Source organism: Oncorhynchus keta, chromosome 18 (genome assembly GCF_023373465.1).
Source record: "Oncorhynchus keta strain PuntledgeMale-10-30-2019 chromosome 18, Oket_V2, whole genome shotgun sequence".
Taxonomy (NCBI): Eukaryota; Metazoa; Chordata; class Actinopteri; order Salmoniformes; family Salmonidae; genus Oncorhynchus; species Oncorhynchus keta.
In genome coordinates this window covers 45,344,706-45,362,270 of record NC_068438.1, presented here as the reverse complement: position 1 = coordinate 45,362,270, position 17,565 = coordinate 45,344,706, and the positions used below count along the sequence as shown (strand labels likewise).

At 45.2% G+C, this 17,565-nt stretch overlaps 1 pseudogene; it reads left to right on the top strand.

Moving 5' to 3' along the window:
- The window catches only part of LOC118377021 (extracellular calcium-sensing receptor-like), a 21,166-nt pseudogene extending 5,142 nt beyond the window's left edge, over window positions 1–16,024 (top strand).
- The last annotated feature ends 1,541 nt before the right edge of the window (window positions 16,025–17,565 follow it).

The following is a 17,565-nucleotide window of genomic DNA, read 5'->3' as shown; positions in this document are numbered from 1 at the left end:
GCACAAATAAAATATAAAACATTCATTACCTTTGACCATCTTCTTTGTTGGCACTCCTAGATGTCCCATAATCACTATTGGGTCTTTTTTTGATTAAATCGGTCCATATATAGCCTAGATATCGATCTATGAAGACTGTGTGATAAACTAAAAAAATAGCGTCTTATAACGTAACGTCATTTTTTTTTATTAAAAAAGTCAACGATAAACTTTCACAAAACACTTCGAAATACTTTTGTAATGCAACTTTAGGTATTAGTACACGTTAATAAGCGACCAAATTGATCACGAGGCGATGTATATTCTTTAGCTGTCCATCTGGAAATAATGTCCGGGTAAATCTCAACCAAAATATCCGGTCGGAGACTTGAACAAATGGCTTGTCTCTTCTTCGTTTGACCAAGAAACAAAGCCTAGGCAAATGACAAGACTGTTGACATTGTGTGGAAGCTGTAGGTATTGCAACCTCAGCCCCATTTATTGTGGTTCGCCTTTATCAATGGGTTGAATGGCGGATGGACATATATTTCCACTCAGTGATCAGATTTTCCTGCGCTTTCATGAAACGCACGTTCTGTTATAGTCACAGCCGATTTAACCAGCGTGCCTTATAAACGTCTGATGTTTTCATCCCACACATACTGAATCATTGTAGTCCCTGTAGCTCAGTTGGTAGAGCATGGCGCTGTGGAATGCCAGTAGTGGGTTCCGGATTCTGGGACCACCCATACGTAGAATGTATGCACATGACTGTAAGTCGTCATGATAAAAGCTGGCTGCAAAATATATTATTATTATTATATTATATACTATATTCCTGGTATATAGCAGGGCGCTGAAATGTTGCGCGATTTTTAACAGAATGTTCAAAAAGTAGGGTAGGAGAATGTTAACCAGGTAGGCTAGTTGAGAACAAGTTCTCATTTGCCAACTTATGCACCTGGTCAGATAAAGCAACAGTGCGACAGAAACAACAACACAGAGTTACACACAGAATACACAAACATACAGACAATAAACAATAGAAAAAGTCCAATGAATGTTTGCAAACGATGCAGGATAAGGGAGGTACAACAAATAGGTAGTAGTGGCAAAAAAATATAACATGGCAAATTAAACATTGGGGGATAGGATGCAGAAAGAAAATAATAGCATAAGACTTATGGTAGTTGATTGTATTGCCTATACGAGCCATGTACAGGTGTGGTTAGATCTGCTTGGGCTGTTCAGACAGCTGAATGCAGCTTTTTAGTGATGGAGATGAGTCTCCAGCTTCAGGTGACTTTGCAGTTCGTTTTAGTCATTGGCAGCAAAGAACTGGAAGGAAAGGTGGCTGAAGGATGTGAATTGCTTCAGTGACCAGCAGAAACATACCTGTCAATGCTGTGGCTGAGTGCTGGGAGCTGCTATGGTGACCAGTAAGCCGAGAGCAGCAGGCCTCACCATGGGAGCAGAGACTCTGTGACAACCCAGCCAGTGGGTTTGGCGACGAGTATGAAGCGAGGGCCAACCAACTAGAGCATACAGGTCGCAATGGTGGGTAGTGTATGGGGCTTTCATGACAAAACGGATGGCACTGTGATAGACTGCATCCAGTTTGATGAGTAGAGTGTTGGAGGATGACATCACTGAAGTCGAGGATCGGTAGGATGGTCAGTTTACGAGGGTATGTTTGGCAGCATGAGTGAAGGATGCTTTGTTGCGATATAGGAAGCCGATTCTAGATTTAATTTTGGATTGGAGATGCTTAATGTGAGTCTGGAAGGAGAGTTTACAGTCTAACCAGACACCCAGGTATTTGTAGTTGTCCACGTATTCTAAGTCAGAGCCGTCCAGAGTAGTGATGCTGGACAGGCGAGCAGGTGTGGGCAGTGATCGAATGAATAGCATGCATTTAGTTTTAATTTGACGCACTGAACTCTGTCTAAGAAGTAGTTGGTGAACCAGGTGAGGCAGACATTTGAGAAACCAAGGCTGTTGAGTCTGCCGTTAAGAATGTGGTAATTGACAGAGTCGAAAGCCTTGGCCAGGTCGATGAATACAGCTGCGCAGTATGGTCTCATATCGATGGCGGTTATGATATCATTTAGGATATTGAGCGTGGCTCAGGTGCACCCATGACCAGCTCTGAAACCAGATTGCATAGCTGTAGCAGTGTCCTTGTGTCTTACCGTGTCTTGATGCCCTTTATAGACACAATCATTTCCTAATTGATAATCTTGAATTTCATCTTGACTATCTTGATCTTTTTAACCATTTCATTCTCCAGGCCCTGATGGAAGAGGTTGTCCGTCAGAACATTACAGATAAGCAGTGGATTGCCTCAGAGGCCTGGGTCACCTACTCTACTATCGCCTCCCCGAAAAACATGCTCTCTCTTGCCGGGACAATTGGTTTTGCCCTGAAGAAAGCTGACATTTCCGGCCTGGGGCCTTTCCTAACACGCCTCCATCCAGACGGGGACTACCAGAAGTCCGACCCATTCCTGAGGGAATTGTGGGAGGAGATGTTTGGGTGTTCTCTGGGGGTTGACCTCAGCGTGACGCTGCCGTCCAGGCGACAGTGTACTGGGTCAGAGGTCATACATGAGGGAGACTTTACACCTAAAGCTCAGTTTTTTGTCCTGATTCCCAATGTTATTTCAGTAAAATGAAGTGTCAATCCTAGGTGAGGCGGAGAGCCAGTATGCTGATGTGTCTCAGCTGAGAGCCAGCTATAATGTGTACAAGGCTGTGTACGCCATCGCCTACGCCATACAGGATATGATGGCCTGTCGACCAGGGGACGGAGTCTTTAATGATCAACAGTGCCCTGATATCAGGAAGCTTCAGCCCAGCCAGGTGAGAATAACATGTGGATCTGTTTTCAAGTTAAGAACACTAATGTTTCCAGTTAGGATACAGTGGAAACACTTTGTAAGGTTTGAGTTCTGAAGAACAAAAGCCACAACTGGTTCTAACTCTTAATCCTGTTCCAATGCCCTTTTCTCTTTGAGATTGTTCATTATCTGAGGGAGTGAACTTCACTACTCCTGTGGGGAATCTTTCCACTTCGACATGAATGGTGATCCGCCTGCCTCTTATGACATCATCAACTGGCATGTGACCCCGAGGGGACGGCAGAGTTTGTCCAGGTCGGACATTTTCTGTCCTCTGAGGGATCGGACGACCAGTTTCACATCGACATGCATAAAGTGGTGTGGGGTGGGGGCAGCGGAGATGAGGTGAGAACTGTTCAGTTTGGTGTGTATGTGTGTGTGTGTGTTTGTGTGCGTGTGCGTGTGCGTGTGCGTGTGCGTGTGTGTGTGTGAGTGAGTGATAGAGATTTATTGAGTTTATTACCCTGAGGCAGGCATTCAGAAAAGAGAAAGACATAAAGAAGACCAAATAAATAACAGGGAATGGTAACTAGACAGAAAGTCCACATGAATGGTGTCTGAACAGTATATTTTTTTAACAAGTCAGTTAATTAAGAACATCTTCTCATTTACAATGATGGCCTACCCTAGCCAAACCCGGAAGACACTCCCAATCACAGCCAAATGTAATACAGGTTGGATTCCGAACCAGGGACTGTAGTGGTGCCTCTTGCACTGATATGCAGTGCCTTAGAACACTGAGCCACTCAGGGGGAACATGATGCTGAATTTGAGATATTTGTGTGGTCATATTCCTGACATTGTCCGCAGAGGGGCCCAGCAAGCCTGCCTGTCTGTGTAAAATTGATGATAATAGCAATGATGATGATGATTATGATGATAACTTCTTCCTCTCCCCCTCTGGTAGGTCCCTGTGTCTGTATGCAGTGCTGACTGTCCCCCTGGTACCAGGCATGCGGTACAGAAGGGGAGGCCTGTGTGCTGCTTTGACTGTCTGTCCTGTTCTGAGGGAGAGATCAGCAACACAACAGGTAGTCTATCAACGGTTCTGATTCAAATTCATATTTTTCCTCAACCCTGATTGGTCCTGATTTGGACTCCTCATTCTTCTTCCTTCTCTATCAGGGTCAGTTGAGTGTATTATAGGTGTCCAGAGCGGTTCTGGTCCAACCCTGATCGTACGGCCTGCATCCACCAACTGGTGGACTTCTCCTACAGCGACACCATGGGCGTCATCCTGTCTGTCATCTCAGTTTCCGGGGAAACACTCACAGCCGGTGCCCTGGCCACCTTCCTCTACCACCGTCACACGTCACCGGCCCTGGTGAGTTGAATCATATGATCATTTATAGAGGTACAGAGGTTAGATTGTGTCATATTATTTCTGACATCACTCAGTCTAATTTATCTTTCTCTGTCTCGTTCCAGGTGAAAGCCAACAACTCTGAGCTCAGCTTCCTTATCCTTCTGTCCCTCAAGCTCTGCTTCCTGTGTGCTCTGGTTTTCATTGGTCAGCCGAAGCCGTGGACGTTGTGACGGTTTTGACTTGAGGTTATTATTATAGGGGTGCCAGGTAGGTTGTGCCTACCAGAGAAAACATTAGTTTCTCCTTTTAGTTTGGGTGGGAATGAGTCCCATCTGGTCCGTCAAGTCTCCACCAATACAAAGGACTTATGTAAAAGTCAGGATGGAAATAAACTTTTCATAAACCCTTAAAACATTGGAAAGAATTTCAAAACAACTATATTCTTTTGCGTGGGTTGTATTAGCAACAACAATGATTACACACACACATATATAATAATATAACACAATGAGTTCTGGTTCCTCCAGAAATGTGGGTTCATTCAGTGTAGCGTAAACACAGTATTAAACATACCATCAATATAACAATTATTTTACCACAGAACTTAAAGCGTATCAACTCTTACTAAGTCCTCAACTATAACCAACTACATAAATCATCACATCAAAACAAATGAAATACCGTATACAAAAAGGTGGTAGTCAGTCGATCAGTCAGACAATCCAATCCGCCAATAGATCTCCAGCTAAGAAAGGCCACGAAGAACAGAGGTGTAAACAAACGGAATAGAGAAGCTTCTGGGAACTGAGGGTTGAACACATCCTCATTCACGTCTCCATCACAACCCCACTTTTGCACAGCTGATGCTGGCTATTTAATTGGGAATTAAAGGGAAAGCGCCCTATTGGAAGGAGCTGCAATGAGACGGTTCAGAAAAATTCAGGGCCGTCACAACGTGCATGCTGAGACACACCCTGTTTGGTATAAGCTTTGTGTTCTGCATCTCCTGTCTGCTCAGCAGGACTGTGGTGGTGCTGGTGGCCTTCAGGGCCACTCTGCCTGGAGAGAACCTGATGAGATACTTCAGCCCCACCCAGCAGAGGATGGGTATCTCCTCTGCACACTCATCCAGGTTAACATCTAGTTTTTACTATATTAAATTTCAAATCAAATGTATTTATTTATATAGCCCATCGTACATCAGCTGATATCTCAAAGTGCTGTACAGAAACCCAGCCTAAAACCCCAAACAGCAAGCAATGCAGGTGTAGAAGCACGGTGGCTAGGAAAAACTCCTAGAAAGGCCAAAACCTAGGAAGAAACCTAGAGAGGAACCAGGCTATGTGGGTTGGCCAGTCCTCTTCTGGCTGTGCCGGGTGGAGATTATAACAGAACATGACCAAGATGTTCAAATGTTCATAAATGACCAGCATGGTCGAATAATAGTAAGGCAGAACAGTTGAAACTGGAGCAGCAGCATGGCCAGGTGGACTGGGGACAGCAAGGAGTCATCATGTCAGGTAGTCCTGGGGCATGGTCCTAGGGCTCAGGTCCTCTGAGAGAGAGAAAAAAGAAGGAGAGAATTAGAGAACGCACACTTAGATTCACACAGGACACCGAATAGGACAGGAGAAGTACTCAGATATAACAAACTGACCCTAGCCCCCGACACAAACTACTGCAGCATAAATACTGGAGGCTGAGACAGGAGGGGTCAGGAGACACTGTGGCCCCATCTGAGGACACCCCGGACAGGGCCAAACAGGAAGGATATAACCCCACCCACTTTGCCAAAGCACAGCCCCCACACCACTAGAGGGATATCTTCAACCACCAACTTACCATCCTGAGACAAGGCTGAGTGTAGCCCACAAAGATCTCCGCCATGGCACAACCCAGACAGGATGACCACAACAGTGAATCACTCAGGTGACGCACCCCTCCAGGGACGGCATGAGAGAGCCCCAGTAAGCCAGTGACTCAGCCCCTGTAATAGGGTTAGAGGCAGAGAATCCCAGTGGAAAGAGGGGAACCGGCCAGGCAGAGACAGCAAGGGCGGTTCGTTGCTCCAGAGCCTTTCCGTTCACCTTCCCACTCCTGGGCCAGACTACACTCAATCATATGACCCACTGAAGAGATGAGTCTTTACTCTTCAGTAAAGACTTAAAGGTTGAGACCGAGTTTGCGTCTCTGACATGGGTAGGCAGACCGTTCCATAAAAATGTAGCTCTATAGGAGAAAGCCCTGCCTCCAGCTGTTTGCTTAGAAATTCTAGGGACAATTAGGAGGCCTGCGTCTTGTGACCGTAGCGTACGTGTAGGTATGTACGGTGTAATGAAGTGCTATTCCCTATGCAAATGACCAGCTTACTGCTATTACATTGCTATAACTGAAACAACACATAACAACGTATTTTCACAGTAAAACATGTTAGGCCTCATACAGGATATCTCACATACACCCACTCACTGCGAGGACACCCAGATAAGAGCGCACACACATACACACACTCATTGTGAGGACACACAGACTTGACTTGCCAAGACAAGAGCGCACACACATACACACACTCACTGCGAGGGACACCCAGATAAGAGAGCACATACATACACACACTCACTGCGAGGACACCCAGATAAGAGCGCACACATTACACCCACTCACTGCGAGGACACACAGACTTGACTTGCCAAGACAAGAGCGCACACACATACACACACTCATTCCCTCTCCTGGGGATGGGTTCCGAAGACAAAGAGCTCTTCCAACTGCCAATGGGACGCCGACACCAGTCCGGAGGGAACTGCCAATCACCTACCAGCATCCTACCAGAGGCCTGATCTACCCGAATCTACCTACGTCATACCCATGAATAAAATGACTGTACACAATGTATCGGGGCTCTTGTCTGAAGGTTCCCTCTGAGCTGGACGAATGAGAGTCCGTGCACGCTATGCCAGATATCTCTACATTATAAAATAAACTGTCTTTACTATACCTGATCCACCCTGTCTAGTGTTTCAACTTGGTATCCTGTATCGATTCATCAGCAACAGCAGGACCAAATCAGAGAGATAGGTAGGAGCAAGCCCATGTAATGCTTTGTAGGTTAACAGTAAAACCTTGAAATCAGCCCTTGCTTTGACAGGAAGCCAGTGTAGAGAGGCTAGCACTGGAGTAATATGATCCAATTTTTTGGTTCTTGTCAGGATTCTAGCAGCCGTATTTAGCACTAACTGAAGTTTATTTAGTGCTTTATCTGGGTAGCCGGAAAGTAGAGCATTGCAGTAGTCTAACCTAGAAGTGACAAAAGCATGGATTAATTTTTCTGCATCATTTTTGGACAGAAAGTTTCTGATTTTTGCAATATTACGTAGATGGAAAAAAGCTGTCCTCGAAATGGTCTTGATATGTTCTTCAAAGAGATCAGGGTCCAGAGTAACGCCGAGGTCCTTCACAGTTTTATTTGAGACGACTGTACAACCATTAAGATTAATTGTCAGATTCAACAGAAGATCTCTTTGTTTCTTGGGACCTAGAACAAGCATCTCTGTTTTGTCCGAGTTTAATAGTAGAAAGTTTGCAGCCATCCACTTCCTTATGTCTGAAACACATGCTTCTAGCGAGGGCAATTTTGGGGCTTCACCATGTTTCATTGAAATGTACAGCTGTGTGTCATCCGCATAGCAGTGAAAGTTAACATTATGTTTTCGAATAAGATCCCCAAGAGGTAAAATATATAGTGAAAACAATAGTGGTCCTAAAACGGAATCTTGAGGAACACCAAAATGTTCAGGTGATTTGTCAGAGGACAAACCATTCACAGAGACAAACTGATATCTTTCCGACAGATAAGATCTAAACCAGGCCAGAACATGTCCGTGTAGACCAATTTGGGTTTCCAATCTCTCCAAAAGAATGTGGTGATCGATGGTATCAAAAGCAGCACTAAGGTCTAGGAGCACGAGGACAGATGCAGAGCCTCGGTCCGATGCCATTAAAATGTCATTTACCACCTTCACAAGTGCCGTCTCAGTGCTATGATGGGGTCTAAAACCAGACTGAAGCATTTCGTATACATTGTTTGTCTTCAGGAAGGCAGTGAGTTGCTGCGCAACAGCCTTCTCTAAAATGTTTGAGAGGAATGGAAGATTCGATATAGGCCGATAGTTTTTATATTTTCTGGGTCAAGGTTTGGCTTTTCAAGAGAGGCTTTATTACTGCCACTTTTAGTGAGTTTGGTACACATCCAGTGGATAGAGAGCCGTTTATTATGTTCAACATAGGAGGGCCAAGCACAGGAAGCAGCTCTTTCAGTAGTTTAGTTGGAATAGGGTCAGTATGCAGCTTGAAGGTTTTAAGAGGCCATGATTATTTTCATCACATTGTGTCCAAGAGATATAGTACTAAAACACTTGAGGCGTCTCTCTCTCGCTCTCCTAGGTCCTGGCAGAGTTGTGCAGACTCAGGACAACTGAGGTTTGGAGAATCGCAGGTTTAAGAGGAGTCCGTAATTTGCTTTCTAATAATCATAATCTTTTCCTCAAAGAAGTTCATGAATTTATCACTGCTAAAGTGAAAGTCATCCTCTTGAGGGGAATGCTGCTTTAGTTAGCTTTGCGACAGTATCAAAAGGAATTTAGGAATGTTCTTATTTTCCTCAATTAAGTTAGAAAAATAGGATGATCAAGCAGCAGTAAGGGCTCTTCGGTACTGCACGGTACCGTCTTTCCAAGCAAGTCGGAATTTTCTGTGTACCAGGGAGCTAGTTTCTTATGAGAAATGTTTTTAGTTTTTAGGGGTGCAACTGCATCTGGGTATTACGCAAGGTTAAATTGAGATCCTCAGTGAGGTGGTTAACTGATTTTTGTCCTCTGGCGTCCTTGGGTAGGCAGAGAGTCTTTTCAACAACCTTTGACACCACATGTCACGTTCTGACCTTTATTTCCTGTGTTTTGTATTTAGTTATTATGGTCAGGGCGTGAGTTGGGTGGGCAGTCTATGTTTGTTTTTCTAGGTTTTGGGAATTTCTATGTTTCGGCCTAGTATGGTTCTCAATCAGAGGCAGGTGTCATTAGTTGTCTCTGATTGAGAATCATACTTAGGTAGCCTGGGTTTCACTGTGTGTTTGTGGGTGATTGTTCCTGTCTCTGTGTGTGCACCAGATAGGACTGTTTTTGAGTTTTCACATTTCTTGTTTTTGTTAGTTTGTTCATGTGTACCTTAACGTAAAAAGTACCATGGAAAATTACCACGCCGCGTGGTCCTCTGATCCGTTTCGCCTCTCCTCTTCGGGAAGAAGAGGAGAAATTCATTACACCACAGGTAGTATACTAATGGGCCTGTAGTTACTCACGTCAGCAGGGTCGCCTGATTTAAAGATGGCCGTTATTATGGCCGACTTCCATACCCTTGGAAACACACAGAGACCAATAGATGTGTTGGTGACCTTAGTAATGGGGCCAATGAGTGACTCTTTGTAGTTTTTAAGAAATTTAGAGTCCATCCCAAACACATCTTTGGCTTTAGAGTTCTTTAGTGAGCTAATCACCTTGTTCACCTTTGACTCAGAAACCTCCTTATGGTGAAGACAGGTTGAGTGTCATTCACTAGCACTGTTCCCAGAAACCAGTGGAGGGGTTCTGTGTCAGTACCCTGACAGAGTCAATAGAGTAGGAATTGAAGGCTATTGCTAATTTTACTGCATCCTGTGTTAGATTATTTATTCACCATGAGTTCTAGTCTTTTTTGCAGTGTTACTATGGTCTTTCCCTGTTAACTTTTTTAGATTATCTCATATCAATTTAGAATTTCTCTTTGCTTCACCAATTATGTTAATAAAAAGGTTTGCCTTGGCCTGTCTGATTTCTTTCATCACCTTATTTCTCAACATGAGTAAACCTACGTCTGTCATGCTCTAATTTAGATTTTAGGGCTATTTTTAGAGCATAACCTCCCACGTCTACCTTTGACTCATTCCTCTCTGCCTCCTTCTTTCCACTCTCTCCTCTTTTGACCTCACCCTCTCCTTTCCCCTACTCACAAGGCAGGCAATACGCTTGACCTCATCTTTACTAGATGCTGTTCTTCCCACTAACCTCATTGCTACTCCCCTCCAAGTCTCCGACCACTACCTTGTATCCTTTTCCCTCTCGCTCTCATCCAACACTTCCCACACTGCCCTACTCCCGGATGTATCGCGCCGTCCCAACCTTCGCTCTCTCTCCCCCTACTCTCTCCTCTTCCATCCTATCATCTCTTCCCTCTGCTCAAACTTTCTCCAACCTATCTCCTGATTCTGCCTCCCTCAACCCTCCTCTCCTCCCTTTCTGCATCCTTTGACTCTCTATGTCCCCTATCCTCCAGGCCGGCTCGGTCCTCCCCCTCCCGCTCCGTGGCTCGACGACTCATTGCGAGCTCACAGAACAGGGCTCCGGGCAGCCGGCGGAAATGGAGGAAAACTTCACCTCCCTGCGGACCTGGCATCCTTTCACTCCCTCCTCTCTACATTTTCCTCCTCTGTCTCTGCTGCTAAAGCCACTTTCTACCATTCTAAATTCCAAGCATCTGTGTGACGTAGAAGTCCGTCACTGGCCGCGGGCAGCGTTGTTCTTTAACACACACACATATTCATCACTCCTCCCTGCGCCATTATAAGATAAGTTAACAATGTGGGTCGACACACATTAACTTCTGTCTTGGTGCATGCATTTATACTTATCAATGTTGTGGATGGGCATTGTTTGTTTGTTCTGTTCCTCTCTCCATCTCTGTAGCTTCGGGTATGCTGGAAAAGGACCCGAGCTCAGGGAATTGGGTTGGCTTTATAGTGCCTGTCCCAAATGTCTCATTAATGCATATGGGCATATTGAAAGATATTGTCAGTAGTGATGTAATGTTTGTAAATGTTATGTTGTGATATTGTTTAAACCGTGTTGCAATGTATATCCTTTAGTATGTTTAGTTCATGGAAAATGTAGGTTGGTATTGTTAATTGATTAATTAATTAGGGTTAATTGTTCTGAGGGGAGGGGCTAGCCCTACAAAAGGAGCCTCTCTTTCAGTCATGAAAAGGGTATTTTGGATTTTAGCTGTGGATGGGGCAGCATTGTTTTAAGCTGTCCCATAAGGTAGATGTTGATGGCAGTACTGTTGTTTTTTTGTTCCGAATTCACTTGTAAATAAACACCTTTGCACAGAAGAACTTTGCGGTTCCGCCATCTTTTATTTTGATAGAGGTTAGGTTATCCAGTTTAGCCTTCTGGCCTACTCTACGTGACAATCTGCCTCTAACCCTAGGAAGCTCTTTGCCACCTTCTCCTCCCTCCTGAATCCTCCCTCCCCCCTCCTCCTCTCTGCAGATGACTTCGTCAACCATTTTGAAAAAAGAAGGTCGACGACATCCGATCCTTGTTTGCTAAGTCAAACGACACCGCTGGTTCTGCTCACACTGCCCTACCCTATGCTCTGACCTCTTTCTCCCTCTCTCTCTCAGATGAAATCTTGCGTCTTGTGACGGCCGGCCGCCCAACAACCTGCCCGCTTGACCCTATCCCCTCTCTTCTCAGACCATTTCCGGAGACCTTCTCCCTTACCTCACCTCGCTCATCAACTCATCCCTGACCGCTGGCTACGTCCCTCCCGTCTTCAAGAGAGAGCGAGAGTTGCACCCCTTCTGAAAAAACCTACACTCGATCCCTCCGATGTCAACAACTACAGACCAGTATCCTTCTTCTTTCTCTCCAAAACTCTTGAGCGTGCCGTCCTTGGCCAGCTCTACCGCTATCTCTCTCAGAATGACCTTCTTGATCCAAATCAGTCAGGTTTCAAGACTAGTCATTCAACTGGAGACTGCTCTTCTCTGTATCACGGAGGCGCTCCGCACTGCTAAAGCTAACTCTCTCTCCTCTGCTCTCATCCTTCTAGACCTATCGGCTGCCTTCGATACTGTGAACCATCAGATCCTCCCTCTCCACCCTCTCGGAGTTGGGCATCTCCCGGCGGCCCACGCTGATTGCGTCCTACCTGACAGGTCGCTCCTACCAGGTGGCGTGGCGAGAATCTGTCTCCTCACCACGCGCTCTCACCACTGGTGTCCCCAGGGCTCTGTTCTAGGCCCTCTCTTATTCTCGCTATACACCAAGTCACTTGGCTCTGTCATAACCTCACATGGTCTCTCCTATCATTGCTATGCTGACGACAATTAATCTTTCCCTTTCCCCCTTCTGATGACCAGGTGGCGACCGCATCTCTGCATGTCTGGCAGACATATCAGTGTGGATGACGGATCACCACCTCAAGCTGAACCTCAGCAAGACGGAGCTCCTCTTCCTCCCGGGAAAGGACTGCCCGTTCCATGATCTCGCCATCACGGTTGACAACTCCATTGTGTCCTCCTCCCAGAGCGCTAAGAACCTTGGCGTGATCCTGGACAACACCCTGTCGTTCTCAGCTAACATCAAGGGCGGTGTCCCGTTCCTGTAGGTTCCATGCTCTACAACATCCGAAGAGTACGACCCTGCCTCACACAGGAAGCGGTGCAGGTCCTAATCCAGGCACTTGTCATCTCCCGCCTTGATTACTGCAACTCGCTGTTGGCTGCTCCTCGCCTGTGCCATTAAACCCCTACAACTCATCCAGAACGCCGCGCAGCCCGTCTGGTGTTCAACCTTCCAAGTTCTCTCACGTCACTCCCGCTCCTCCGTTCTCCACTGGCTTCCAGTTGAAGCTCGCATCCGCTACAAGACCATGGTGCTTGCCTACGGAGCTGTGAGGGAACGGCACCTCAGTACCTCCAGGCTCTGATCAGGCCCTACACCCAAACAAGGGCACTGGGCGTCATCCACCTCTGGCCTGCTCGCCTCCCTACCACTGAGGAAGTACAGTTCCCGCTCAGCCCAGTCAAAACTGTTCGCTGCTCTGGCCCCCAATGGTGGAACAAACTCCCTCACGACGCCAGGACAGCGGAGTCAATCACCACCTTCCGGAGACACCTGAAACCCCACCTCTTCAAGGAATACCTAGGATAGGGTAAGTAATCCTTCTCACCCCCCTAAAAGATTTAGATGCACTATTGTAAGTGGCTGTTCCACTGGATGTCATAAGGTGTATGCACCACTTTGTAAGTCGCTCTGGATAAGAGCGTCTGCTAAATGACTTAAATGTAATGTAAAATAATCTTGTTCTTTCATCAATTTCCAGATTTCTCCATTTAGCCAAGGAAGAGTGCTCTTTTGGCCAGGTTTGGATTTGATTTTCTTTAGGAAGCCATTTATTGTAGTCTGGATTGTGGATAGAAAAACCTGACTATCAGCTTCCACGTCTGTAGGACAAGAGATCATTCAGTTTATTTATTCAAAATAGTTTAATTCACTCTTAGGTATTCTGAGTTGATCCGGCTTTCTAACAGTAGAGAGGTTAAACCTGCTCTTAGACAGCTTTCTGGCTATAAGTGTCAGATTATGATCAGACAGCCCAGTAACCATATTGAATGATTTAGTCACTCTCTCTGGTTTATTACTGAACACCAAATCAATCTGTGTTTTAGAGCAACAAGTCACCCTGGTTGGCCCTTTAACTAGCTGTGTAAGGTCAAAGGTATTAGTGATCCGTTTGAGGGTTTCCTACAACACTTGTCTTCATAATTAATGTTAAAATCTCCCATTAAGATGACCTCTTTCCCAAAATCACATTCCCTAAGCATGGTATTAAACAGATCAAAAAACACACTTTTGGTGGAAGGTGGCCTATACATTCCAATGAGGGTAAAAGACATTTGGGGAGACAGTGTAGCGTTCAGGCCGATACATTCTAGTTCATTATCACATGACCACTCAATTTGTTTACATTGGATATGTTCTTTAATGTAAATCATCACACCCCTCCTCTTCCTTCAATCCTGTCTCTCCTGAAGACATTGTCGCCAGGCACAATCAAAGCAGCATATGGAGAGTGTTTATGGAGCCATGTCTCTGAGAGGCAGAAAGTCAAGGTTGGAGTCTGTGAGTAGATGTTGAATTTGATCACTTTTTGGAATGACACTACGAATGTTCAAGTGCCCCCTTAGTAGTCTCTTGGGCTTAGCTCGTGGGTCCCAGATGACTCGAGTGATTGACACATTGAAAAAGTAAAATTTTCTGTGTTTTCTGACGGCTGGGTTTAGGCCGTTTTGTTTCGTTTTGATTAGGGGCAGTTTGGTAGCGCAATTAACAATCCCTCCCGCCTGCACTGGATGCGGGGAACAAATTAAATAGTTTGCGTACCAGAAGCAGAGTCAGGGATCGCATATAGCGACTCTGGTATGTTTGAAGAGTCAAAATCTATCCTGGAGCCGGGTGAGTCGAGAGAAACCATAGGACCATAGCACTCACCCACCTCCACAGCGGCGACGACCAGTGGACAAGGCCTTCCACCGCTCTCCACTCCGGTGCGTATCACTGGCTCCGTGATATTGGGCCCAGGATTGAGTTGTACATCCCCAGAGAGCAGGAGGGTAGTGAACAGGTAGTTTAAGAGTTTCCGATAAATGTTGGACTTGTGTTTGTTACGCCTACGCGGTTCAGTAGAATAAGGAGCGAGGTAGACTTGGCCATTATTTCAGAACATTATGGTATGCTGTGTACTGTCCGCATAGACGCACTGAGATTATCAGTAGAGCAGCTACATAACTGACAATCATGGCAGAGTACTGGAGATAAAACACATAATTGCGCTTTAACTCCTTGTATGAGTTACTTAGCTGGGATCGGCGTACACCTGATGGTTTAGATAAAATTACAGTATTCGAATGAGAAGCGGCACCTGCCGCACCACCCCATCTTCCGTCCACCATTTTGCGTCTCAGACCCAGAATGGGAGGAGTAGAGACCAGAGAAGACTCGGCCTCTGACTCCGACCCGCTGCTTAATAAGTTTCTGTCGGCTGAATGAGCGACACCGGTTGAGCTTTCCTACAGCATTTCCTTCCAGAAACCGTGAGAAAGTTGTCCGGCGCGGGGACTGTACTACTATCTGTACTTACTGGTGGCACAGACGCTGTTTTCATCCTTTCCTACACTGAAATTACCCTTGCCTAACGATTCGTCTGAAGCTGGGCTTGTAGCACAGCTATCCTCCGTGAAGGCAGTACAGTACTGCAATTAGAAGGCATCATGTTAATGTTACTACTTAGCTTCGGCTGTTGGTGGTCCTGACGAATCGTGTCCAGATAAAGCGCCCGGAGGAAAAGTTGAGGAAAAAATAAATAAATATATGAACGGTAATTAAAAAGTGAAAACGGTAAAGTTGTCAGGTAGCAAAATAGGTTGGCAGCAAAAACGCACAGCAACTCAAAAACAAGCCTCTATTCTATGGGAATGTAGTTGTTTCCTTCATTGACCATATTATTTGTTATTATGCTAACTGTGCTTGCGTTTTCCTTCCACCTCCATACCCTTACACAGGTGCTGATCTGTGTGCTGTGGCTGGCCTTAGCTCCACCCTGACCTGCTGAGAGGGGGACAGAGAGGGCTCTGTGGTCGGCTCTCTGGTGCTGGGCTACATTGGCCTTCTGGCCTCCCTCCTCTTAGCCTTCCTGGCCAGGAAACTCCCAGACAACTTCAACGAGGCCAAGTTCATCACCTTCAGCATGCTGATCTTCTGTGCCGTGTGGATCTCCTTCATCCCTGCCTACGTCAGCTCTCCTGGGAAGTACACAGTAGCTGTAGAGATCTTTGCCATCCTGGCCTCCAGCTTTGGGCTGCTGTTCTGTCTGTTTGCTCCAAAGTGTTACATCATCCTTCTGAGACCAGAGAGAAACACCAAGAAACACATGATGTCCAAATAGAAACCATTAAGAAACACATGATGTACAAAAATGAACGTACAACATGAATTTCCTGCAATACCTTCACTATATTACTTTGTTAATATTAGTATGTGTTCTTATAATGTATCAGAAATAAACACGTCTATATGAACAATACCAATAAAGTTTACGTAGTGTCTACTCATGCTGGAAGAGTTAGTATTGAGTCTGACAGTCTGACAGATCTTACAGACCCCCTACACATGATTCCTTCATCACCCAGTCAGTGTGTGTGTGTGTGTGCATATGAGTGTGTCTCCCACGTCGTATAACAAAATGAAAACAGTAACATTCCACTGTCTGCTTACCCACTGTGGGAACCTCTCCACTCCCCATCACTCCCTCTTTATACCCAAGAAGACTCAAGGCTGTAATCACTGCCAATGGTGCTTCGACAAAGTACTCAATAAAGGGTCTGAATACTTTTTAAATGTGATATTTGTTTTTATTTTGTTTAAATTTGCATTCTACATACATACACTCTAAAAAACTATTTTTGCTTTGTCATCATGGGGTATTGTTTGTAGATTTACGAGGGAAAAAACAATTGACTCATTTTAGAATAAGGCTGGAATGCGACAAAACGTTGAAAAAAGTCAAGGGGCCTGAATACTTTCTGAATACAGTGTATGTTCTCATATTTCCAAAGTTGCTGGAGGGCTTTGGAAACCCATGTATGTATTTGTGACACCATATATTCTACATTTTGTGGAAGAACATGAACTGCTTTGGACGCACATAGTTGCACGGAATGACAAACACATTTAATGTAGACCTAATACGGATTGTGTTCTTGAAGTTTTGTCAGGACGGAGCTGTTTTTGCTGCACATTGTGTTGCAGCCATCTGTGGCTAGACCGATGCAGTTTATTGTCATCAAGAAACCTGAACAAGGCAATGGCAAAGGTCAGTGAATCAGCAGCTGGAATGATTATTATTCCTCCAAATGTGCTTATGATTTGAAAGAGTTTATTGCTGTGTTTTACCAGAACACCCAGCTGCTTCTTAGTAGTGACATCAGTACTTTCATCAGTAATCAATGAGTAAGACACATTCCCAATGTCCTTTATTGGTTCCTCATGCACTGCAGGCCCTGTAACTGCATTTAGGAGTGCTGTGCATTTTTTCTGTGAATATTGATTCCTTTCTTTGCAATGTCTTCAACAAAACATCCCAAGTGATCTACAGTTGCAATGCTGGAGTGGCATTTGGTTACGTGTCCATCACATCTGCCAGTGTCACACTTCCGCATCTGTGGTGAAAGGTGGCAGAGCTAGAGTGGTGTTTGTCAGACCATGAGACCATGTGACATCCAGAAAACTTTATTAGAGCAGTTAGGCTAGTTGAGAACAAGTTCTCATTCACAAATGCGACCTGGTCAAAATAAATAAAAGCAGTGCGATACAAACAACAACACAGAGTTACACACGGAAATACAAACATACTGTCAGTAATACAATATCAAAAGTCTAAATGCAATGTGTGCAAATGACGTAGGATAAGGGAGGTAAGGCAATAAATAGGCAGTATTGGCGAA